Source organism: Anguilla rostrata, chromosome 13 (genome assembly GCF_018555375.3).
Source record: "Anguilla rostrata isolate EN2019 chromosome 13, ASM1855537v3, whole genome shotgun sequence".
NCBI classification, from domain to species: domain Eukaryota; kingdom Metazoa; phylum Chordata; class Actinopteri; order Anguilliformes; family Anguillidae; genus Anguilla; species Anguilla rostrata.
Window position 1 is genome coordinate 13,274,796 of NC_057945.1, and position 25,176 is coordinate 13,299,971.

General features: G+C 40.1%; 1 long non-coding RNA gene across 2 annotated transcripts in view; it reads right to left on the reverse strand.

Moving 5' to 3' along the window:
- Window positions 1-15,386: 15,386 nt before the first annotated feature.
- The window catches only part of LOC135237403 (uncharacterized), a 61,648-nt gene continuing 51,858 nt past the window's right edge, over window positions 15,387-25,176 (reverse strand). For both annotated transcript variants that reach the window (XR_010324813.1, XR_010324812.1), the window contains exon 3: window positions 15,387-16,221. This is a non-coding gene — a long non-coding RNA (uncharacterized LOC135237403). The remainder of the gene's footprint in view (window positions 16,222-25,176) is intronic.

The following is a 25,176-nucleotide window of genomic DNA, read 5'->3' on the forward strand; positions in this document are numbered from 1 at the left end:
AAGCCTCCCATTGCAATCTGACAGGATCTGCGTAGGTCTGACCTCATTTTCAGCTTTTAAATTGAGTATCTTTCTTTCCACGCCAAAGCTGCAAACCAGAAATGGACACTGTGAATCATCTACTGAGCAATATGACCACATTCTACAGCCAGTCAGTCTAACCAGATGGTCAGCTTCATTATCTTAACATTAACTTTCTGCAAGGTGAAGAATTCCATTCTGAAACATCATGAATCTTTATGAAAGGTCATGACCAAGTGTAACAGTGGCCTAGTGTATGTTCTGTATTATAATGTAGCACCGGTAATGTCTGGCTAAGTATCTAGCCTACATTTTATCTTTCATAAACTGGTGACATTTTCGATAGTTTTGTGTCTGAAGGGGACCCTATGCTGTCCATAGGACAAGCGCATAACATCCATCCAACGTCTCCGGATACCCAAGTACAGTGCCCTCCATAATGTTTGAGACAAAAACATATTTTTTCTTTATTTCCCTCTCGACAATTTAAAATTTGTAATCAAACAATTCACATGTGGTTAAAGTGAAGATTCTCAGCTTTTATTGATGGGTATTTTTATACATTTTGGTTTCCCCAAATAGAAATACAGCACTTTTTATACATAACCCCCACTTCAGTGCACCATAATGTTTGGGACATATTAATGTTATGAAAATGAAAGTAGTCCAGTTCAGTACTTTGTTGCATATACTTTGCATGCAATGACATCTTGAGGTCTGTGATCCATAGACCTCACCAGATGCTGAGTATCTTGTCTGTTGATGCTCTGCCAGGCCTGGACTGCATCTACAGCTCCTGCTTGTTTCAGGGGGTGGTTGCCTTAAGTTGTTTCTTCTACATATGAAACACACGCTCAGTTAGATTCAGACTGGCTGACTGACTTGGCCAGTCAGGGATTTTCCAGTTTTTACCTTGAAAAAGGTTGCTTTAACATTATCATTGGGATCCTTCTTGCTGTTGGATGATGCACTGACCATTGAGTTTTTATGAATGTGTTTGAACTTGAGCAGATGTTTCTGTACACTTTGAAATGAATTTTTCTGCTGCTATCAGCAGTTACATCATCAATGAAGGCAAGTGAGTCAGTGTTTGTGGCAGCCATGCATGCCCAAACCATAACACCCCCACTACCGTGTTCACAGATGAAGTGGTATGCATGGGATTTTCTTCCATTTCTTTATGGACCTTGCTTTGTGCGCAGGGGCATTGTCATGCTGAAACAGGAAAGGGCCTTCCTCAAACTGTTCCTGCAAATTTGGAAGTGCACAATTCTCTAGAATGTCATTGTATGCTGTAGCAGTAAGATTTCCATTCACTGGAACTAAGGGGCCCCAAATCATGAAAAATAGCCCAGATCATTATTCCTCTTCCACCAAACTTTACAGTTACCACTATTCGGGCCAGTGGAGTTGGCACTATGCATACCGTCAAACCCAGAATCGTCCGCCAGGCTGCCAGATAGTGAAGCATGATTCAGCACTCCAGAGAACGCATTTTCACTGCTCCACTGAGTCCAATGGCAGTATGCTTTACCCCACTCCAGCTGACGCTTAGCATTGCACATGGTGATCTTAGGCACAGCTGCTCAGCCATGGAAACCCATTTAATGAAGCTCTTGATGAACAGTTATTGTGATGACGTCGTTTCCAGAGGTAGTTTGGAACTCTGTAGTGTGTTTTTATGTACTACACCAGGGGTGGGGAGCTTCCGGCCCACGAGCCGTATACGGCCCTACAGTCAATATCACACAGCCCGCTGGACGTTTCATATATTTAATATAGCCAGTATATTTTTTGTGGAAAAAGTAGGTTATAACATAACAGCAGTTCACAAAACAAAATTAAACTTTGCCTTCGAAGATTAAGAAACATGAAAGACGGTACAAAGGCAGTTTCATCATCCAATTAAAATCTAGCAACGTCACTCGTGCAAGCCATCAAATATCTCAGGTGTACGGTTTGGCGAAGCGAAGAGAAGTTGATGCAGAAAGTCGCGTTTTAAAGAGAAATGGACGGAGGATTACTTTTTTGTGAAAGTGAAAGGCAAGCCCATTCGCTTAATTTGTGGAGAAGCTCTTGTCGCTGTCAAACGGAGCAATCTTGAGTGACATTACACTTGCATTCGTGCAAGTTATGCTACTCTTGAGAAAATGCTACTCTACGCGGAGAAAATCAAGGTGTTCAGGAATAATCTCGCTGCATAACAAGCGTCTTTCCTGCGGTTTAAAAAGGAGCTGGACAGCGTCAGCGAGGCAAGTTACGCGGTGAGTGAATTGATCCCTAAAATACCAAGGCCGTATTCCGAAGGCGAATTTGTGAAGGAGTGCATGGTTACTACTGCACTTTATCCAGAAAAAACTTTATCTGAATACTTTATCCAGAAAAACTGAAATTGTTTCAGAACCTTAACTTGTCTCGCCGGTCTGTGTCTGATCGTATCAATGACACGAGATATTGAGAAATCAAGATTCTGCTGCCAATTTCGAGTTTTATTCACTTGCTTGAATGAGACAACAGACATGACGAACACTAGCCAGCTAGCAGTTTTTCTGCGTGGGATTACAAAGGATTTTGAGACTCGAGAATATTTGCTTTCATTGTTGGCTATGCATGACACTGCCAGAGGTGATGACATTTTTAAGAAACTGATAACAGCAATGGAGTCTTGTGATTTATCAATGGCAAAACTAAGTGGTGTGACAACTGATGGTGCACCAGCCACGGTAGGGTCTCACGTGGGTCTAGCGACCCTCCTCAAAAAGGAAATGGCATGTCTTGGTCTGGATCCAAGTCACACGCCATTGCATTATTCACCAAGAAAATCTGTACTCCCCGTTGCTATGTCTGAACAGTGCGATGACATGGGTTGTTTCCTGCATTAACTTCATAAAAAGCAGAGGGCTGAATAATCGCCAGTTCAGGGAATTATTGAAAGGCCTTGAAACTGAGTATGGAGATCTGGTTTACTACTGTGAGGTGCGATGGCTAAGCTGGGCGACCGTGCTGAGAAAGGTGTGGAGGGACTCAGTGATAGCAGGTGGCTCTGTGACCTTGCCAACATGGTGGCCATTTACTGGGCCTAGGCCATTACAAGCCATCTATCAGAGCTCAGTGTTGAACTGCAAGGGAAAAACCAGCTCCTGGTCTCACTGCTTCCCCATGTGACATCATCTGAAGCCAAACTAAAGCTGTGGCAGGTGTGACTTGAGAGGGGGAGCGTGAAAGGACAATGGAATATGCGAGGGGATGCGGTCATTGTTTCGAGACGTTTAGTGAAAGATGTGATTTCAAGACGTGAAGGCACAATAACTGGGTCTCAACATCTCTGCCACTCCATTTAATGTCAGTGCTGATGATGTACGTGAAGCTAGAGATCACTGAACTGCAGAACAACTGTCAGCATTGAAATTAGGGTATGTTCAGTTTCAGATCAAGTTTACATATGAGCATTCAGTCAGCATAACATGGGGAAAACATGTCTGTGATTAACAGGAGGGTTCATGGCAGTTTACGGCCCACTGTCGTATATGCAAATATTAATCTGGCCCCAGACAGGAAAAAGGGTCCCCACCCCTGCACTACACGCTTCACACACACAGGTCCCTTTCTGTGCACTTGTTTGACCCACCGCTTCGTGGCTGAGCTGTTGTTGCTCCTATGCATTTTCACTTCACAATAACAACACTTACAGTTGATTGTGAATTGATTTGAGCAATGGGCGTGGCTGAAATAGCCGAAACTTCAAATCAGAAGGGGTGCGCATATACTTATATATAATGTTGTGTATGTCTATGTCTTGTAGTATGGCAATACACCCTTTGTTTGTTGACAGCTGACATGGACAAAATAGAACAGAACACCTGGAATGACTTGACCTAATTGACTTTACCTAGACTTGGATTGATTTATATTTACAAATAATAATAATAATAATAATAAAAATAATCAATTGGTGAATGTTGTGAAATATGGTAAATGATAAAAGCAGCAGCAAATCGTGATACACGTATGATCTGGAAGGCTATTTTATTAGCAAGCTGCTTACTAGTTTTAGCTAGTGAGCTAGATGTTGACCTGAATTTATAGTCATTTCGGTCCTCATTGGTGATTCCTATTTAGTTCCTTTTCATGATGAAACAGTCCACAATTGTTTTGGTAGCTTATTATCATTGCTAATAACTTACTAAAAGCACAATTTAAATCCAATCAAAAATATTACCTTGATGCAATAATTAACAAATTTGCATGTTTTTTCAATTCCAGATTGCTAGCAACATTAAGGTACCAGACATGTCAACTTGATCGCGTTGACTGCTCATTACAATATAGGATGAATCACAACTTTAATTACGGTCTTTCACTTTGCAGGAATTGCAATCTTACTGTACAGCAAGATGTTCTGAATGGCTTCTTTCTTGGAATAAAGTAAAAAATAAAAAAAGCATTCTGAGATGTAGGAGTAAGCAAGCTCACGCCCTTGAGTTCTGTCCAGCACCAATGCCATGACCTCTGCTGTGTTGTTTTCAAGGAATACAAATGTCTGAGCTCCACATATTTAACAGCCAAGAAGTGACTCAGCAAGCAGGGCCATAAAACACCATGGCAACGAGGATGTGTCATCTATCTGCAGGTTGCTTATGCATTACTTGTGGTCTGTGCTGGAGGAGTAGTTTGATTTAGGGATAAGTGCACTCACCACCAAAGCAGAACGCTATCAAGGATGGTTTTTATGGCTCTCCCTCTGTTTCTCTCAGCATTCGGAATAGCCAATTGAATTCACCACCCATGCTCAGTGCTGCTACCCCTTCTATCAATTCAGAAAATTTGTAGACAGGCACATGCTCTCCTCTGCAACACGTGAAGTTGAGCTGCTGCCTCTTTTCACACTGTAGCCCATTAACTGAGCTTGCCCAAAGGTGAGAAGGAGAAAGACACTTTCAGACACAATATCTGTAACTGGAGCAAAAAAGACTGTGGACACCAGAGTGACCTGCAGGAGTCGCTGGTGAGCGATGAGACACCCCAGTCATCCCTGATACTGTTCCTCCCTGGGTGAAGCTATGGCCAATTATGCATTGCCCTGCGGAGCTGCCAGCCTCAGTTGGCACTGACATTAATTTAATATCACACCATGGTGCCAAATGCTGGATCAGTGCCTTAACAGCATGAGATGCCCAACAGGCCCCCCAACTCACGCCTGATGTTAAGGTCCTGATACATATTCTCTTCAACCTACCACATGGTGGAAATTAACAAAAATAAAGCATGAACAAAATAATGATTTCAAGACTTTGCCCTGGATTCAATCAACATTAGTCTTTAACTTTGTCTCACAATTTTTTTTGCAGTTTCTAGTTTCATCAACAGTTTACCAGTTTCAACAATCACTGCATCTTCTTACTGCTGCCAAGAAGATGATTGCGATGTGTTAGAAACCACCACATAGACCCATTGGCAAGATGGGAGCTTTTCTTGGATCTGGTATATATGGAACTGTCTACGGCAATAGTACACGGCGCTAAAGAAGACTATATTTACTTGTGAATATATGCAGCTGTTCGACTTAGCTGATCAGTCCAGGGATCAGTCCTGAAAAAAGGTCCTGCCATGATTTTCTTCCACTCATGAACTCAGCCAGCAGATTTCACTGACTAGTTCTACCTCCTGGCTGAAGATCTGCGTTAATTAGCAAATCCAGGTGATTGGAACAAAATACTGGGAAGGACTTTTACGTTCTGAACTTGGATTTTCAACCTCTGTTGAGCTGTATTATGTGCTACGTGTTACAAGCTCTATCCAGTCAATCTGAGGGGTGAAATGGACCTGAAGTATCAGTGGTAACAGTTAGTGCAGTCAGTGGTGCAGTTAGGAGTCAGTATTCAAATTTGTTTATTTCTGCAAGGATGCTGATTAATTGCGGCCAAGGTGCTGAAAATACTCCGTTGAGATAAAATCAATAATGAGATAACATTCTCATTGAAAAGTGTTTGACAATGGCCTAACAACACAGATTTCATTCAAATAATTATTGATCAGTTATCAGTTATTAAGAATTTACTGTAGCCAATCTAGTAAACTGGCTCCTTACCATGTTTGTCACCCCCCCCCCCCCCCATTATGTTCCATTATTTTAATTGACTTGTGTTTTCATATCACATGCATGTAGGCCTACAAACCTGCACATTGAGCTCTGTGGGCTCAACTTAACCCCGACTGTAAATGCTTTATCCGTGTCATACCTTTTACTATCACCAATCACCCTTAACTGGAACGCATTTAAAATGCCATTCATCTTGATAATGCAGCGCTTTAATATGACAGTAACACTTGTAAGGGATACAGGAAGTCAGATTCTTCAGATTGATGATTTCTAAGGTGGTGAGTTAAAATCCATCTATCTGACTGACGCTCATACGCCGCGCCATTATTATAAAGCAGACAAATAAATACAAAAACATAAAGGTGACAAAATATATTGGTGCTTAACAATCCTTCTGAGCAACGATTAGAGGATGGGAAGCACTAGCACAGATGATGCCAGTGCAGCAGTGGAATAGGTAGAGTGGTGAATTGCCTGTTCTTGACAAAAGCAATGATTCAGTCTTATTTCATTACACATCTGTTACTTATCACAGTATTTTTTTTAAAGTGTTTTAACTGTACTTTTTTGGTGTTGCTGGTAAGTAACTGTCAGTACCAGGCTGGGCAAGCAAATCAGATGTGATATGACGAATCCACACACAGCTGTACTGCCACAAATGGCAGCAGGAACGACATACATTTAAGGAAGCTGCAGTTCATCTGTTTCAGAGTCGATTGTAAGTTTTATACAAACAAATGACACAAAACATATTCCATCACTGCTGAAGTTGATCAAATGTTTGATGTGTGGATTAAGGGGAAAGCCCCCTACCTTTATGACAGATTTGAATGCAATCATTCATGATATATGTGTCTTACTAGTGATATATTTTGCATGTTGGCAAAATATATGGAAAATATCTTATAGTTGTGAAAGCCAGACAAATTACTGGTATAGTTGAAAAGCCACATATCCTACAAAATAATTTATAGCTTGATGAAATATTTTACATTTTTACATTCTTTCATGAAAAATGTGGAAAACAGTGATCTAGTCATTGGTTTTACTTCTTTACAGAAGGCACCTGGTTAAACTTCTCCGCAGGAAGTAAATCCATTGCATTTCAGAGATAATGATCAATTTCTGTACTTTATCAATTTGTATTTTACAGAGGTTTATGGGTTAAAAAGTTCACTACAGTTGATTATATTGTCAGTACAGCTAAAAGGTCTTAAATCCTAGAAATGTATATTGTGTTGCATGAAATTACATTGGTTTGTGAAAGCCAAATTCATGCCAATTATTGTCTCAGTGTGTTAAATGGAAATTTTAAAGTTTGCTGTTTTCCTGCAGAACATCAGACGCATGCTGGAGGGGTCTGGCTGCTGTGTAAGGTCTGATAACTGTCTTAACGACTACTTGTATTTTTTCCATAGATTGCGTTGTTGCCGTTCTCGTTGTTAGTGTTAATCAGTTTAACCATCAGGGTCCAAGTTGAACTATGCGGTTGTTCCCTGCACTTGGACCGGTACTTCTCTCTAGGGGTTTCGTCATACTTGTTCCTGGTTATGGTTATACACTTTGTTGTACGTCGCTCTGGATAAGAGCGTCTGCCAAATGCCTGTAATGTAATGTATATAATGATAATAGTCGGTGGATGTGGAGGAACCAGTCCCTCCATTGCCCAGCAGGTCAGCACCAACGTTTTGAAGTGGATTCAGGCCATAACCAGTTGCCAGTGCATGGATAGCAGAGGTGGTCAGAACAAGTTTTAGTGGCCTGATAACACAAGGAAGAGGGTGACAGCTAGAGAATTATGCCATCATATTGCATTAATTGCAGTTAGAAAATAAGAAAGGTTTTCTATAAGGGCATGTTGGAAGTACAATATCATTGGCTTGCCTTTATTGTTTCACCGCGAAAGGCAAATGGTGAATTTTCATTCTGGAATTTAATGATTCAGTGAAATTTATCCAGTCGCGTGATGTGAGGGCCCCCCTACGGTGCATACCTCCACTGAAGGAGACTAGTGCAGAGTGTTTTCCCACTAGCAGCACACCAGATCTTTTTGTATTCCAGATTACTGTGCCAGCTTTCAGATCTAGCAAGATGAATGAGCAGGAAAAATCTGTGTGGCTCTGTCAGCTTGACAATCATATTTACTCAATTTGCATAACTGTACTGTCCATGTTAAATGATACAAACCAAGTGAATATACAAATATTATAAATGTCATCATTATATCAGAGCATTGCCCAAGTGAAGAGTATTGAGCCTTATTTTGCAAGATGTTGCTTCATAATGATTGTAGAACAGTACCGTCCAACGCCTGCAGGGGCACTGTAGTTTTCCAAAAGAATGTTGTTGCATTTGTGTTCAGGTGCAAGAGCTTTCTGAAACTTCTCTTTCCGTGTAAACTGAAATACCGGGTAAGTGGTCTGCTCAGAGTTTTAAGCTTTATGGTAGTTTATGCTGTGAAGAGGAAATGTTAACATTGAGGTTGAAGGAAAACAAATGACTTCCTTAAGCACTTTCTACGGTTACATGGAGACACACCATGTGGAGCACCTCTTTCTTTTCTTTTTTTTTCCCAGAAGTGTCGGAACTGAGCCCCAGTTGCACTCCGCCGGGCATCACTTAAGGACACATTCACGAGTTTAGCTTTTTTTCCCCATTTTGTTTTTACTTGATTGGGCGCTGTGGGGAGGAAGAGCACAACACGACTGAACAAGCTAATATATTTATTCAAGCTGAAGAGGCCAGCAGTATGACTTTGAGCCAATAAACAACGCTCGTTGAGTCGGGCGTTTCATGTTCTCTTGGCAACAGCTTTTTTTTCTGGGGGCGGCAATTCACTCTATTTATAGCTGCAAGATATTTCCATGTGTTTTTGGAATGGACTATTCCTTGTGTGGTTTCCAGTATTTACATTTTGTCTGAGTAGGAATACACTGAAAGTAGCCATTCATAACAGCTGCCACAACAGTTTGTATTCAGACCCTGCAGTAGCTTTCCTTATAAACAGCATCCCTGCAGCAGGCAATATGACCCTGGGCTAAAACTAGCCCATTCTGGCTCTCTCAAATTAAAGCCAAATTATTGTATACGCTCCTATTTAGTTCATATTCATATTCGGCGTTATGACTTGCTGACTCATTCGTGTCATATGTATTTGGGGGTGTGGTTAAAAATGGAACTACATTTAGTACATTTTGCAGAGAATGTTCAGGAATGTTCAGAATGTTAGAAGCCAAGCCACGTTGACTAGGCAACTCACCCCTAGCCTTTCAAGCAAGCCATGAAATGTTGAAGTGTCTGCCATGTTGTCCTGGCAACGTCACGCCTCCCGCACTATTTGTCACACCACAGGTCACCAGTGGCAAATGGCGCTTCTTGGGGTTGGGTGCGCTATGAGGGCTACCCATTGACTACTTGAATTTAAAACATGACAGCTCAAGCATTACAGCGGCAACTACAGACAAACTGGCCAAAAAAAAATGCAACCACCAATAATGTCTTAATGCGTCATGTTTTCAAGTGCAAATTCACCAATGGCAATAAAACAGCTGAACTGGTGCTTAAGCAGGAACTGAAAAAGTCATTTTCAACTAAAAGGTTCATCTATAAATTTTACAAACTCCGGATTGCTGGTTCCTATTGGCACTTATTGAATGTAAAACTGATAAAAGGCCCAAGGATGAGTTTGGTCTAGGCCTACAGTTCCTTAGTTAGAGCAGTAAACTATGGCACCAAGCAATCACTGTGACACCCCAATGTATCAACGGCCTGCTGAGGGCACCAGAAAGCATCACGGTCTTTTGATTCAGACTTGTACGGAAGCTTCTTTAGGTTTCCATTTAGGTTATTCAAAAAATCAGCTAAGTAAATGTGTTCCTCCCCATCCACTTCAAAATATTCCAAATCTACCCTTTGCCCCATTCTTCCGGCAGCATTCCAGAACGAGATCACAATGCACAGGTTTCGCCTTGAATCCAAGAGGCAGGCCTCCCTCTAGGGACAGGGCGGCCAGTCGTGACAGCCGGCTCAGTGAGTTAGCACACCTGGCCAACGTTTTATCAGCTTTCGGAGCAGAAAGGCAGCGCTCCAGTGAAGCCGCAGAGACGGAAATGCATCAGGCAGGTGAGGCCGGACGCCTGTGACAGTCTGTCTGCCTTTCACTTTGGTGGAGTTGATGAACTGCCGCAGGTCACTGGGGTTCTGCCTTTCAGAATCGCCCACGGAGTACAGACCGACGTGTTTACATTTGACACGTTTATATTCGTATGCTACGCACATGTAAAATGAATGATCAGAGAACAAATGCTATTATCGTTCAATTAGCAGATTAACAAATACTGTTGTTTGTCAATTATGTTATTGTGATTGGCAAAAAACAAGACCAGGTTAAAACCTAGTATATGGCTGGACCTAACTCACGTGATCTGGCCGACCAATGGTGTGACTTCATAACTCGGCCGACCAATGGCCAGTAACTTCATCACTCACTCAGTCACTCAGTCTGTCACAGACATTCGCGTTTGTAGGGCTGGCCCCGCTGTTGTGGTCCAGCCAAAAAAAAACAAAAGCTGCCAAAAATGCACAGTATAGTTTTCTAAAAGTAAAAGAGGGTGTAAACACTTTCAAAATATGAATAGAGTCATGTTAAATATGTACATTTAAAAAAACAGATTTATATCCAGTCCATAAGAGAAATATTAGAATGTGTTCTAATACAAGCATTACCTGTGCACACGTAGACCTCTCATTCTAAAAATGTCTGCATACATGTTCATGCTTAGTGTAGGCAGTGTCATCGATGTGAATATTGTACTGTGCCATACTGTATTGATCACTGTGCATTAAGTGTGAAAATTGGACAGTGTTGCCAGGTCATGATATTTCACTCCGGATTTAGAGAAACTTATAAACCTGCAATCCAGAGTTTGTAAAACTCAGAGAATGAAATGCCACATACCATCTGTGTGTATCCAACTTTGAGTGTAGTACTGTATATAGTAATATAGATTTTACAATATAATTCTAGGCTTTCTCTGAGATTCCACAGAAGCTGAACAGCCTGCTTTTGGCAGACATTTAGTCTATATGATCTAGTCTGGTACTCCAGAGATTGGAAGAAAGTAATGTTTTACTTTTAAGAATATTACAGGATCTATATGTTTTAAAATGAAAGAGTCTTACTCCTAGTAAAATAATAGTAGAAAACATTCAATTATTTTACGTTTTCCTATAAACCTTGGCATATTTTTCTTGCAATTACTGAATAAGAAAATTGCATTAATGTTTTTCTTTGGGCCCTACTTTTCTCATGCACTGTGACTAAAGATAACAAATTTCAGGCATGTGTGCTAGCTTTAATGTGCTGTAATCCAGTTCAAAATTAACAACTGAAATTCTCCATAGGAGGACCCATATGAAAAAATTATATACTTCAGCAACAACTTTAATTATACTTCAACTATGCTATAGTACTAAATTTCCAAGTTAAGGTATACCACAGCATACTGTTTTTAATGGATTTAATTTGCACGCGGATCATAGCGTTTACTTGTAGTGCCATTCTTTTGGATCCACACGAGCTGCTCTTGATCATAAGCAGCGCTTCCGTGTGACCGTGTGTTATCCTCCCAGGGACGTGATTAATGGCTGCTCGACAGTAATGGCCGCATTAGAATGTTACAGCGCGGGGCACGGATACCGTCGCCGTGTGCCGCGGCCGTGCGAAGGGGGCCACCGGTAGGCCAGCTCCTCCCCACAGGACACTCCTTGACCTCCCGGTGATGAATGTGAACTCGGTGACGTGTGCGAAATAACCGGCCCCTGCCGGAGAGCGCTGGGGAGACTTTGCGGTACGCCGCGGCGGTGGTAGCGATGCTCCAGCACGGTCTCGTCCCTAAAATGTCGCTGTGGTCGCACATTCTTTTGCGGAGGTTTGGGGTGGGGGGGTGCAAAAGCTTCCTCCAGAATGTGAGTATCAATCATCAACTAGACGATCTTCGAAACTAGAGAAAGGAACCTGGTCTCATGTCCTTCACTTCGAAAGGTTCCCATCTGATTAGAGGAACGTGAATGGCATTAGCCAGTCTGGAAATTCCATTAATGCTAATTTACCCAAAATGATTATGAAGCCAATACGAGCTTAGCAAGAAAAAAACACGGTTTTCCCGTGCTCTTAATTCACACAACGGTTATGGGTTTCAATTTACGATACAGGAAATGAGTATGTAACTGACTAATCTGCGGCACAGGCGAGGAAAGACAAACAAACACCCATTGATCACCGGAAAGATAATGAACTGGCTAAGCACTGAAGCGGCAGAAAGATGCAGCGCATCTTGTGGTGTCCTATTTAAAGCAACCGCGCAGGCACAACCAGCCAGAGTCTGCTGACGAGGCAAAGAGGACCGAATCCACGCTGCCTGTTTTCAGTAGGGACAACTCCAACCTGCAGATTGTCTGCATTTCGTTTGCTATGAGTATGTTCGTATTTCTGTTTGAGTGTGGGGGGTCATGTTTTGTGCGTTGAGTGTGTCTGTCAATGCATTGATGTGTTTGTATGTATGCATGTGTGTGCGTTTGTATGTGTGTGTCGGGTTTTTAATTCATACATGTATATGTACGCATTGCGTATGTTTTCATATGTTTGTATGACTGTTTTCACGTGTGTTTGAGTTTGTGTATGTGGGGGGGTGGGATTCATGTCTTTGCATGTGTTTTCTGAGCATGTTTGTCAGCGAGTGCATTTATTTGTTTGCACGTTTCTGTGCGTTTAGGGATATATTTGAATGAATGTATTGCATGCATGCGTTGATGCGATTTCATGTTTCTGCACATCTGTGTATGCGGGTGTTGCATAAGCGCATGCATGCGGATTTGAGTTTGTGTGTTTGTGTGTGCCTGGGCATCGGTGTGCTTTTCGAGAGCAGAAGAAAATGAGTATTTTGAACCCGTGACCCACAGAATGGGAAAGGTGACACGGAGCGGGGAGACCGAGGAGTCCTGCCATCGGACCGAATAGATTATCTCCCCCGGCTTTGATTTAATACCGGGGACCGGACAGCAACTTACTCAAAACAAGCTGTCACTCTCAGAGGGAAAGGGAGCGCGGGAAGGAAAAAGCAAGCGCAGATAATGTTCAGTGTGGGAGAGGGTGGGGGAAAGGAGTGCAGTGAAAAAAGAGAGCGAAAGAGAGAAAGAGTAGGGTAGGGTAAGATACAATGATGATGCACTGAGCATACGCTGCGTGAGCGAACCATTTCTGCTTGGTAATTAAGCTGCTCTGAAAAATCATAGCTAAAATAATTAGTGAACACAAATATGTCTGATAGTTTTCTCTGTGGTTTTGGGAACCGTTTTTGCCAGGCAGGTTGTACATTATTCTCAGCCCCCTAACTGGGCCCTCCATGGTGTGTTCTCTACATGCCCCAGTAACCTGCCTGTACACAGATTCACTCAATAGCCTACCTCCCACACAAGAGGGTTCCTGCACAAGTTCCCTTTTTCTAAACACTGGGGCTCATGTTCAGTTTATCATTTCATACTCAAAAGTCCCACCCACTTTTGGCAGGCTTCTGTTAAAGCCGTGTAGAAGAATATTTCCTGCAAACCTTTATTTGCTATTTTCCGTTTCATTGGACGAATCATGTCAAACTCTGAAGCTGCTACTCTGACGCCACCGCAAGGAACCTTTTGTCTCGTGGTGCCACTCATTGCTACGACAACTGTGGAATCTTGAAGGAATTCAGTCTTTGGTTACAAGGTTCTCTGACTTTTTGCTCTGGTTTCTGAGCGAGTCCAAGGGTGGCACAGTGGTGCGGTGGATAGCACTGTCACCTCACAGCAAGAAGGTTCTGGGTTTGAATACCAGATGGGGCCTTTCTGTGTGGAGTTTGCATGTTCTCTGTGTGCCTCCTGGTACTCTGTTTTCCTCCCATGGACCAAAGACATGCAGGTTAGGGGAGGTTAATTGGGGGAGAATCAACAGAGCGTTGCTGCAAAAGAACATGTGTACTCAGAGAAACTACCCTGTATAAATAAAGGTTAATAAAGAAAAAAGGAAGGTGAGTATGGAAGTTCTGGGGTTTTAAAGGGATATTTCACTTTTGTTATAACACAAGTAATTTTGTGGTGCTTACCCCATTGTATTTGCATACACCTTTTTTCATTAGTACTCTCTTTTATTGATCTGTTATTTTCTGTAATTAGTACTTAAACTATCAATTTCAGTGGGGTCCTTAAAATATATGGGAGTGAATTGGGAGCCAGACAGCTGGGAGGAATGACGATGCTATTGAAGGTCAACAGGGGTGGCTGATGTTGCTAGTATTCACACTAATGCAAATACAATGGGGTATGTTCCACAAAATTGCTTGTGTTATACCAAAGTGAAATATCCCTGTAAGAGCAATGGTATACTTTATGGCAGACAAGCTCAGTTTGGCCTGCCCCTCACTATTTCAGAACCACCAGCCTTTCGTGGCATACCCTATTGTCTGCATCCATGACCTCCTTTCAGATTGTTCCGTGTTACTGGGAAAAACAATCATGACTAAATACAAAGCAAGTGCCAAATTGTGTATGGGAACAGTACAAAATAGTATGGAACAATTTAAGGACATTTCTCAGTATACTTTACCACATTTGTGAAATATGCTGTTTCACATTTCAGTTAAACCATACAGGCATTACTATTCTTGAAGCATGTGCATTCACTGATGCTCTTGCCACCAAGCAACTGACTGAACTCAACAGGCTTCACTACTACAGGAGAGCCAGAGCCAAATGGAGGAGATTCGTGGAACTCACTGATGGAAGCTAGTAGCCTGTGGGCACCTGGTGTGTGGTTGGGAGAAGCTACTGCCTAGGTAACTCAAGGAAGCCTGGCCAACTTCTCCCTAGCTTGAAGGAACTGTGTCCTGCCAATGTGGACTGCTGGTCATATACTGCTAATGACAAAGCCAAGACTCAACCCTGTGACTTAATAGGCAATAGGCGGGTAATTTACACGCTTGTGAGGAAAATGGCCCATTCAACCGACATTTGTCCTTAAAGTTAAGGAAAGGTTTTGATTGAATCTGGGCAAATGAGTTTGTAAAAATGTGGGTGTCTTTCAGAGCGCCACACTTAGCACTCCCACCCAATCCCTGTCAGAGCATAAGGGTGGGTCACATGGCTGAAAGAGCCACTGGCACATTACCATGACGACCACAGTCAGATCTTAGAGGAGAAATGGAACACAGGAGCAGTGTAAATTACATGAAGACTATTCTTTTTAAAGATATATTGTTTATTGTCCTTTACGTAAGAATACAGATCTCCACTGCTCAGCATAAACAATAATCAGAAATATAAAGTGCATAGCAAAAAATAAAAGTAATAAATAATAAAAGTAGGGGAGAGTCGCCTGTTAAATGTCACAGTTTTTGGATTTTGTTCATTTACTTAGAAAATATTTAGCCTAGCACTATGAAATTTTACTACTTTTGACATGTCAGTAGTCATTAGCTATTCCAGTTACACTGCACATGTACAAACCTGTAATGGCTTTGGTAGCCACACTGTATATTAAGTTATTGACCATGTTACATTTATCAAGTGTTACATTTGAGGTGCTTCTGCCCAACTGTACAAGTGTACATCAAGGAAAAGTTGAGTTTGCTGAGATGCTGGGACAGCCGTAGGAACAAAATTCTTGGCAAAGTGGATATTGCATGTCATCAGCGATGGTTGCTAATAAGAGCTTGGTTGCTAATGTTCAAAGTGCTGCAAGATGGATGCCTGCAGTGTGACTCCATCGAAGGGGGTGGGGTTTGTATGTCGTGCCAGGACAATAATCCAATCCAATCCTGCCATAGAGAAAATATCAGTCGTGCCATAGACATGGTTGCTCTTCTCCAAGGGTTAGAGGAGCTTGCTTCTGACCACCTCAAGACTAAATGCGCGACCTTGGAACCAGATCTTCATTTGGCATAGAGGCCTTCTCCAATGGCCACACTAATGGGTAGCATTCAAGGTGGGTGTCCATTTTCCATTTTCAACAATTTGCTGGCATCATCTTTTTGGATGTGTATTGCTCTCCCTGTTCCCGTTGATTGGTTCACCTGGGGAAAGGATGAAAAACAACAGGGATATACAAGTCACACATTAGGTCCCCAAAGCTACAAGAACTAATTGCATCACATACTCTACCTGATCCAGCTATTTTAATAAAGGGGTTATCCTTCTATGTAGCTGTTTATTTTAAAGAAGCACTCATTTCCACATCTCATTGTTTTTCGAGACTTTCTTTCCTAGAAGAAAACTGCACCTGATCACAACAAATTTCTGTGTTAGCCTCTCTCTCTGCCACATTACCGATGTTCCCTTCTCATAATCAACCCCATCCATGAATATTCAACCAGTAGATAGCTGGCAGGCACGTGCACGGATAGATACCCACATATGCTGAAGCATATGCCCCTAGCCCTGAGACAGCAAAAGTGGCTTTTGTCTGCAGTGACTTTATTTTTTATTTTTAAAAGACGGGTGCCTTTGGCGATCTCAATCAACCCCCCAGTACGTCATCGCAATCCCCCCCAGCCCACGACTTCAATTTAACCACCCCCCCCCCCCAAGTTGGTGATATCAACTACTTCCCAAGCCCTCATGCCTCGTTATAAGCAAATGGCCTCCAAAAAGTCTTTGCTCAGCCGTGTTAGCTGGTCACAAGCTAAAACAAAAAATGGTGTTTGGCAGCATTTTACAATTTAAGCAGGTAAACCCAGAAGCATGACAAAACAAAAATACATAAGGTAAAACAACCACTTTCTTTTCATATTGCAACATGTATCTGCAATTATTAACAAGTCTTGGCTCATAATAATACCATGAATTTAAAATAACTTTACATTTATAAAAAAAATCTGGATATTGGAGGGAAACTGTTTTGAAATATGAAATTATTAGGTGTCCCTTCTGTACTCTTCAGTCGACAAATGAAAGCAAAAAAGCACACCAGAGGAGACTTTTAGACCAACTGAGACACAACAGCTCTAAAATTGAATATTTAGTGTTGATACCATTTCATCCACTTGAAAATGAAAAAAAAGATGGTTTGCTCTTCATTTTTTTCTGCCTGTTAGCGGAGTGCACACAATTTAAATTTTTTTCTGCCTGTTAGTGGAGTCCACACAATTTGTTTACTCTATAATTAGCTTACTTGCCATCAGAAAATACATTTAAAGTTGGTGAGTTTTGCTTGCATCTCTTGACCGTTTTCATATGATTTTGTATGTATTTGTTAATAGTCTAATCAGGTGAAACATGAAGTAGTATGTATGAAAAGAACAAACTTTATGGCAGCAACTTTCAGGTTAGGTTTGAGTGACGCTACATTTGAAACATTAGTAAATGACACAATCAATGATAGAAATTCTTCAGGAGAATTCAGCTTCCACAGGCTCTGCCCAATATTATTTATTCTGGATGATGATATACAAGGAATGAGATGTGAAGCCCATGCCCAGGCCTTTAAACAGATTATCAGGATCCCTTCACTGCTTATTCCACAATAAAGCATCTTTGTGACAGTGTCTCTCTATGTTAAAAGCACTACAAAAATAAAGCATCTTTGTGACAGTGTCTCTCTATGTTAAAAGCACTACAAAAATAAAGCATCTTTGTGACAGTGTCTCTCTATGTTAAAAGCACTACAAAAATAAAATAAAACTGAACTGATTTCACTTATGATCATTTATGCTGTATTTCATGCTTATAAACATCCTTTTATATCAATAAACATTGCCGTGTTCTACAGGACTTTTAATTCAAAGTGTCAGGCATACATATTGATTCATTTTTACATAGTTATTTAAAAACACTGCGTCTAGCCCATTACAGCAGCAGTATACGATTGCCTTATTGGTTAAAATATATTTATCTTTTATGTTATGATCAAACTGCTGTACAATGATCTGAGCTAAGATAATCATACCTAGATGAATAAAGAACTAGATGTTGGCAATATTCTTTATCAAATGATATATGGCTGGTACTAATGACCTTTTTTCAGTCCACCGTTCATTGCATACAAATTTGTGTGAGTCATGTTGAAAATGGGTCATATTAATATGTATAATAATGCAGCAAAAGTGACGTGAAATTAGAAGCAGCAGTGCTAAGTATGTCACCACTCTGATGGTGTATGCGCCTGTCCACGAGTTTATATATATATGTGTAGGCACCATACAATGTTTAGTGTTAAATAACATTATGTATGTTAAAGAACATAAATGTCATAAATAAATGTCCTCTCTATTTAACTCTAAAAATTCACACTGTGAATGTGAAATTAAACCTGGTGTGTCCAGGAAACTTGATATTCAATGAAGGTATGCTCACAAACTAGCATTTGTATGCATGTCTGTACACAAACCATTTGTGATAATGGGGATGAAATGAACACTTCAAGTCAGTAAGATTCAGATATTTGTACCAACAAGCCCTACAATGGAATACATAGGGTATTCAGGGTTCAGCAGGGTTCAAGTATCAACAAACACGCTTGTACAATGATACTATGCATATAGAGGTTATATGAACAGATCATTGTTAATATGGCACACGGCAATACTGACAGAACTGGCAAGACTAGCCAATTTTATCAAACCAAGATGTGATCCACCCCAGGATTGGGGCCAATACCATTTCAGCTCAGTATATGCATTTAAATTCAATTCATTAATTGGAAATTGCTATAATGTTCTGTGAGGATTTTTCAATTTTCGAATTTCAATTCATATCTCGGGCTGACTGAAGTGAAATGGAATTGTCCGGGGTCCTTCTCTTCACCCTATTTAAATGTGGTCTTTATTCTTCCTGTATAATATGGTCTGAATCACAATTACACTGTAGCTGCTGCTGGTGTGTTAGCATTGGTTTGCCATTTCTGGCATCGGTGGCTTTTCAAGTTATCAATGAATGGATCCTTCATTCCTGAGTCAGGGCTGCAGGCAGAAATCACTATAACCCGGTTATTAATCTCAGACTATCAGGTGTTTATCATAAATCAGCCCCACTCATTTGAGATGCCAGCAGAGAAAGCCCGTTTAAAAAGACCCCATTCGCAATCTCGGTATCAAATCACGAGCCGAAGCCAAAGAAAGGTAATGAGTTCATCTAATTATGCAGCTGAGCATAATTGCAATGAATCATTTCATATATTTATTCCTCCCTCGCATCAACTTCAAGGAACTTGGGCAGGATTTCCCATGTGTGGGCCAAATGATTTCAGAAACATCTGACTGGAGATAATGAAGCCATCCTGGTCCGCAGCTTGCAAAGGTCTGAAACGGTGCTCAGATGAGGGCATTTTTCCAAAATGAGCTTTAGAGCATTGGCTTTTATGTTGGCCATCATGGTTCTGGTTTATTGGCGGAGAGATTGCAACGCTTGCAGATGGATTTTGGAATCAGTTTGCAACCCTGGTTTGAGCTCTTGTAACCATAGTTACAAGAGTTGGTACTATGAAGCGCAGTTGAAAATGAGTTGCACAGCGCCCTACCAATTAACTAGTAATACTTCTATATGCATAGAGAATATTGCACGTTTGACCACATTCATTTCTGGACAAAAATATTTTACTTAGGATAGCAGAAGGAATGATTAACTGAAAGACCAAGGACAATTGAAATTGCCAAGGACAATTCAAATATTATAAAAGATTAAGTATCACATGGATATACTATAATCTCTCTCTCACTCTCTCTCACACTATGTTAAACAAATTTTATCCCCAATTTGGAATGCCCTATCATATTCACAGGCACAGAAACTGCAATCCCATTTATGTGAAAGCATTAAATTTTTTAAAATGCACTTTGAAGTTAATACTTGCCATAAAATAGAACTACAGAACGTTTTTCAGCATAAACATAATGTCCTTGTCTTTTGAACATTTAAGAACTTATGATCATATTACATTTGATATATATATATATATATATATATATATATATATATATATATGTATGTATCTGATATGTATGTCTACCAAATGTGTCGCTGAAATACGGCAAGGGGAAAGGTAATCCTTCTGGTAACTACACTGCATTCTTTATAGAAGGCTGAAGTGATTATGCAAACAATACCTCATGATTAGCTAGCACTGCAAATGAAGGACAGCTGCAAAAAAAAAATTGCCAAGTGGACATAGCTCATATGAGATGCTCTATAAAGCACTGTTCAACTGCTAACTAATTTCATTCTTCCTCCTTTACTCAGATTAGCTTGTCTGTTTTCCTTCAATATAAATATAGGGCCAGCAATTCATTTTTGTCCTCTGTAGGGGACAGCAATCATACAGTATACTACATGTATGCTGTGATCTACACAACAAGGGACATTCAATAAAAATACAACATGCTTTTGCCATCCAAGACACTAGTATTATATATAATAATAATAATAATAATAATAATAATAATAATAATAAAGTTTTTTGTCAGCAGGGTCTCAGGTGGATATACATAAAGATGGCAGTGCAGTTAGTCTGAATCTACATGCTTTTTGCAACAATTCAGATGTCAGTTCCTCGTCCAGGTACCGACTCAGTAATGTGCCTGAACCATCAGGCTGAGTACATGCTTGAGTCAGGGGTGGAGTGGACGAGGGCACGCCTCGATACAAATTGGGATGCTGTGAAAGTTCAAGTTCCAATTTGGTGTGGGAGGGTCACAGGTCAAGAGGTGTAAGAGAGGATGTCAAGTAAAGTGGAAAATCATTGAGGACCGTGAACAGTGATGTGTGCACTGCTGAAAGAAGAAATAGTACCGGAAATGTGTTGCCACTGTTGAGATAATCTTGAAAAATGTTAATAGTGTGTATATAATATTTATTGGTATACAATTCATGTTTTTGCTTACTTTGTCACGGACAAATACAGTAAACTTTAAAACTTTTTGGAATAGTACAACATGTAGAATGTAACAAAAGATATCTTTTCAACCATTTTAAATACTTTGTTGTTGCTCTCTACCTTGCTGTACATGCAAAGCAGTGAGCTAGATAGCTAATCTAGACATCTTTATGTTAATTAGAACTGGGATCTACAGGTTTGCAGAGTGGAAAAGCCATCACCTTGCAGTTTCAATTATCTAGTTTAAAAGCTGATATGGGCAATGTTTTTTTTTTTTGGGGGGGGGGGGGGGGGGGTCTAGGCAGAAAATCCCAAAGGGCCCTTCTGAATGACTTCCACTATCATCAGGTTACCCAAAACTCCTAAAACTCAGCCCTTGTGGCCCCGATGCTTAGGGGTCCAGGTAGTTACCTGCTTTGCCTGTTTACAAAATTTGCCTCCGGTCATATATGAGAAACCATTTGGAAATGCTGTAGATGGGTGTTGCTATAGGACACAATTATCCATTAGCAGTTGTAACCCATCTATCACTTGTATTTTAACTGATCACATAAATTATTATTACGCCAAGCAGACGAACAGCATTTCTTCATAAAATGTTAAAAAATAAATAAAACGTAACTCCTTGTAATCATGTTCCATTTTTCGATTTTCGCAAGAAACAAAAAAAAGTGCGTTCTGAGATCTGCATTCTTATCTTCATTGAGTTCCCTGTACTAATCGTAATAATTGTTCTATATTTCTAGATAAATTTCCAGCTATATAAAAATCTAGCGTTCCATTCCAAAAAAAAAAACAAAAACAAATGTTTTCCCGACGCTGTAACGATCGCTTTTCAATAGCCTTCGTATGTAGCCTACCAGAAGACGAGACTGGGCTACGCCTAGCCACGTGATCGAATAAAATACGAACTATAGCCTATTTAAAACGATCCCTAGCAACATTTGAACATTATAAGCGAGGTCTACCCCCTAACGTTAATTAATGCACTTTTGTAAGCAGCGTTGGGTAAAAGCGTCTGCGAAAATATTAAATTGTAAAATATGTTTCTTGTATTGTCATAAATATGCCTACATTAAATACTATACAAATGGACGTTAGACGGTTATTTACTAGGCATTTCGAAAACATAATCATGCAACATATTCAAACTAACCCAGAACATAATAAGTAAGCAACAAAAAGCCAATCAAAGCCTTAATTGCCGAACGCCTATTTTAATAAGCACTCAATCAAATTCCTTAGTTTAAATTCCTTAGCTTAAAATGACGTTATGTACCAAATCAGAATACTCAGTCATTAGTGAATTCACTGACAGTAAAAAGAACAAGAACAAGAAACTGACGTTTCGACGTCACTTGGCGTTTTCCTCAACTCCGAGGAAAGGGTCAGTTGACGTCGAAACGTGAGATTCCAGTTTTTCCATGGATTTAAGCCTTTTACATCAGCAGATCATAGTTGCCGTTTTCAGGGGAACTGGTTTCTCCCAAGCTGCACTGAGTTCTTCCTGTAGTTGTGGTGCCATTTTAAAACGGTTTGTTTTGGTAGACACCACAAGATATTTGCCTGCTGCCTCTTGATCTTCCTGGTCTTCTCCAGTTAACATCGCTGCCCATCAGCTGGACCCTTCTGAGTGTACTGAACGCTGCACCTGGAAATCTTAAGCTTCTTTGCAATTACCTCGGGGAATAACCTTGCCATAATACGTTAACTTGACCCCACACATCTATGCTTAATCCTTTCTTCTTTTAGTGCCTAGTTTACTTACACTGCAGGCCAATGGTATTAGGCTACCTGTGGTAGGCAGATGAGATTTCAGTCAATTTGACTACACCTCCACCTCCCTCCCACCCCCATTTGCAAAAAGATTGGATATACCTCAAATAATTCGTTTAATTGCAATTAAAGTCAAAGGAAGCTATTTTAAGCCATGTCTACGATTATTATTTAAAGTAAAACTCATATTGTTGTGTTGTAGGTTGAAATAGAAAAAAAAGTTTAAACGTTGGTCTGTTATTCAATAAATGTGCATATATTCTTCTCTATTTAAGGTTTTTAAACCACACGTGGCCTAATACTTTTTGCCTGAACTATATATATATATATATATATATATATATAATATATATATATATATTATATATATATATATATATATTCACCGGCCACTTCATTAGGTACACCTGTTCAACTGCCCGTTAACGCAAATATCTAATCAGCCAATCACGTGGCAGCAACTCAGTGCATTTAAGCATGTAGACATGGTCAAGACGATCTGCTGAAGTTCAAACCAAGCATCAGAATGCGGAAGATTTAAGTGGCTTAAGTGATTTAAGTGACTTTGAACGAGGCATGGTTGTTGGTGCCAGACGGGCTGGTTTGAGTATTTCAGAAACTGCTGGGATTTTCACGCACAGCCATCTCTAGGGTTTACAGAAAATGGTCAGAAAAAGAGAAAATATCCAGTGAGCGGAAGTTCTCTGGGCGAAATGCCTTGTTGATGGCAGAGGTCAGAGGAGAATGGTCAGACTGGTTCGCTGATAGAAAGGCAACAGTAACTCAAATAACCACTCGTTACAACCGAGGTATGCAGAAGAGCATCTCTGAAAGCACAACACGTCTAACCTAGAAGGGCTACAGCAGCGGAAGACCACACCCGGTACTAGCAAGTACCTAATGAAGTATATACACATGCTAATTTATTAGGCCATTAAACATTTGGGCTCATAAAAATATATTTATTAAATCCTACAGTTCGTCCTAAATGTACAACAGAGTAACTATCTGACAGATTATGCCGGATTATTATTCGGCAAATCCAAAATAAAAATACCACGGCAACGATTGAGCCAAAGTCTGTAATGTTGTAAAATAAATAAATACATAAATGCGCAAAATGTATTTTACATAACTGTAAGCGCTGTAAAATGGATAATTGTTTGACAGAGATAGGGATCTTGAGAGCACATTCATTGTGCTCGAAAGACATCCAGGACTACAGTGCTGGAGTAAGAAAGCGAAGGTAATAGTTCTGCCATAAATAGCTCGAACTGTGATTTTTTTAATCAGGAAAAATGTCATAATATTTAAATTTTATTGCAGTCACAGAAATGAAACTCCTTTTTGTAGACTGCGGTTCCGTCCATATCACTGAAATGTTCAAATTTCAAGTGTTTCTAAGTTTGTATATGTATTCCGTGATTACCCATGTCCTTAGTCCAGCTTATGTCCGATGTGAGGTGTATCAGAGATGAATATCAAAATAAGGCATTTATTAAATCCACAAGGCTACCCTAAATTAACAAAATAAGCTCTCTTGAATGCATTGCACAGAATTCTCGATGTTTAAAGTTGGAGCTTTTTTCATGAATAGAATTGTATTTCAATACAAAGAGCAATATTTGTCATATTAAATAAATGTTTAAATAAAACCCACATAATAATAATAATAATAATAATAATAATAATAATAATAATAATAATAATAATAATGTATTTATTTAATTTAGGCTATTAACCCCATTAGTTTCATACAGGCAGACTATTAGAAATAACAACATAACAACAACAGTTCTACGAGTAGATGTTTTCCTCTTAAGCAGTCAGACAACTTGAAGAAAACCATCTTTAAGCTCATCTACGAGTGTGAGGCAATTCCTGTTGAACTCTGTTTGAACTGCGATAGTGGCAATAAATCATTTTTTTTCTCTCGCGCGCAAAATGCACCTCTCTCTCTCTCTCTCTCTCTCTCTCTCTCTCTCAACCACTTATTATTCCTCCTCGACTTTCATTGCTCCAGAGATGCTGAACCAAAGCATCGATAAAGCATATGGATGCCTCCTGTGTAAAATAAACGAAGCAATTGAAATGTCATAATGACATAAAACGTAAAATTTCAGCGAGGAAAAAGTAAGTTGGGCATACGACCCATATTTTGGTGTCAGATATCCTTATCAAAATCCACCCAGCCATTCTGCTAATTTGTAGGGATAAGGTAGGTTATTTAACTGCAGTTCTATTATAAACTATTAACAACGAATAAATATATGAACCAGGTGTTCAAAACAACAACTCTTTACCCATTTTATTTAACTCACGTCATCAATTCGCCCTTGTCGTTAAAACATCTACAATCGGATAATGTTCAGGAGAACTGGTAGGA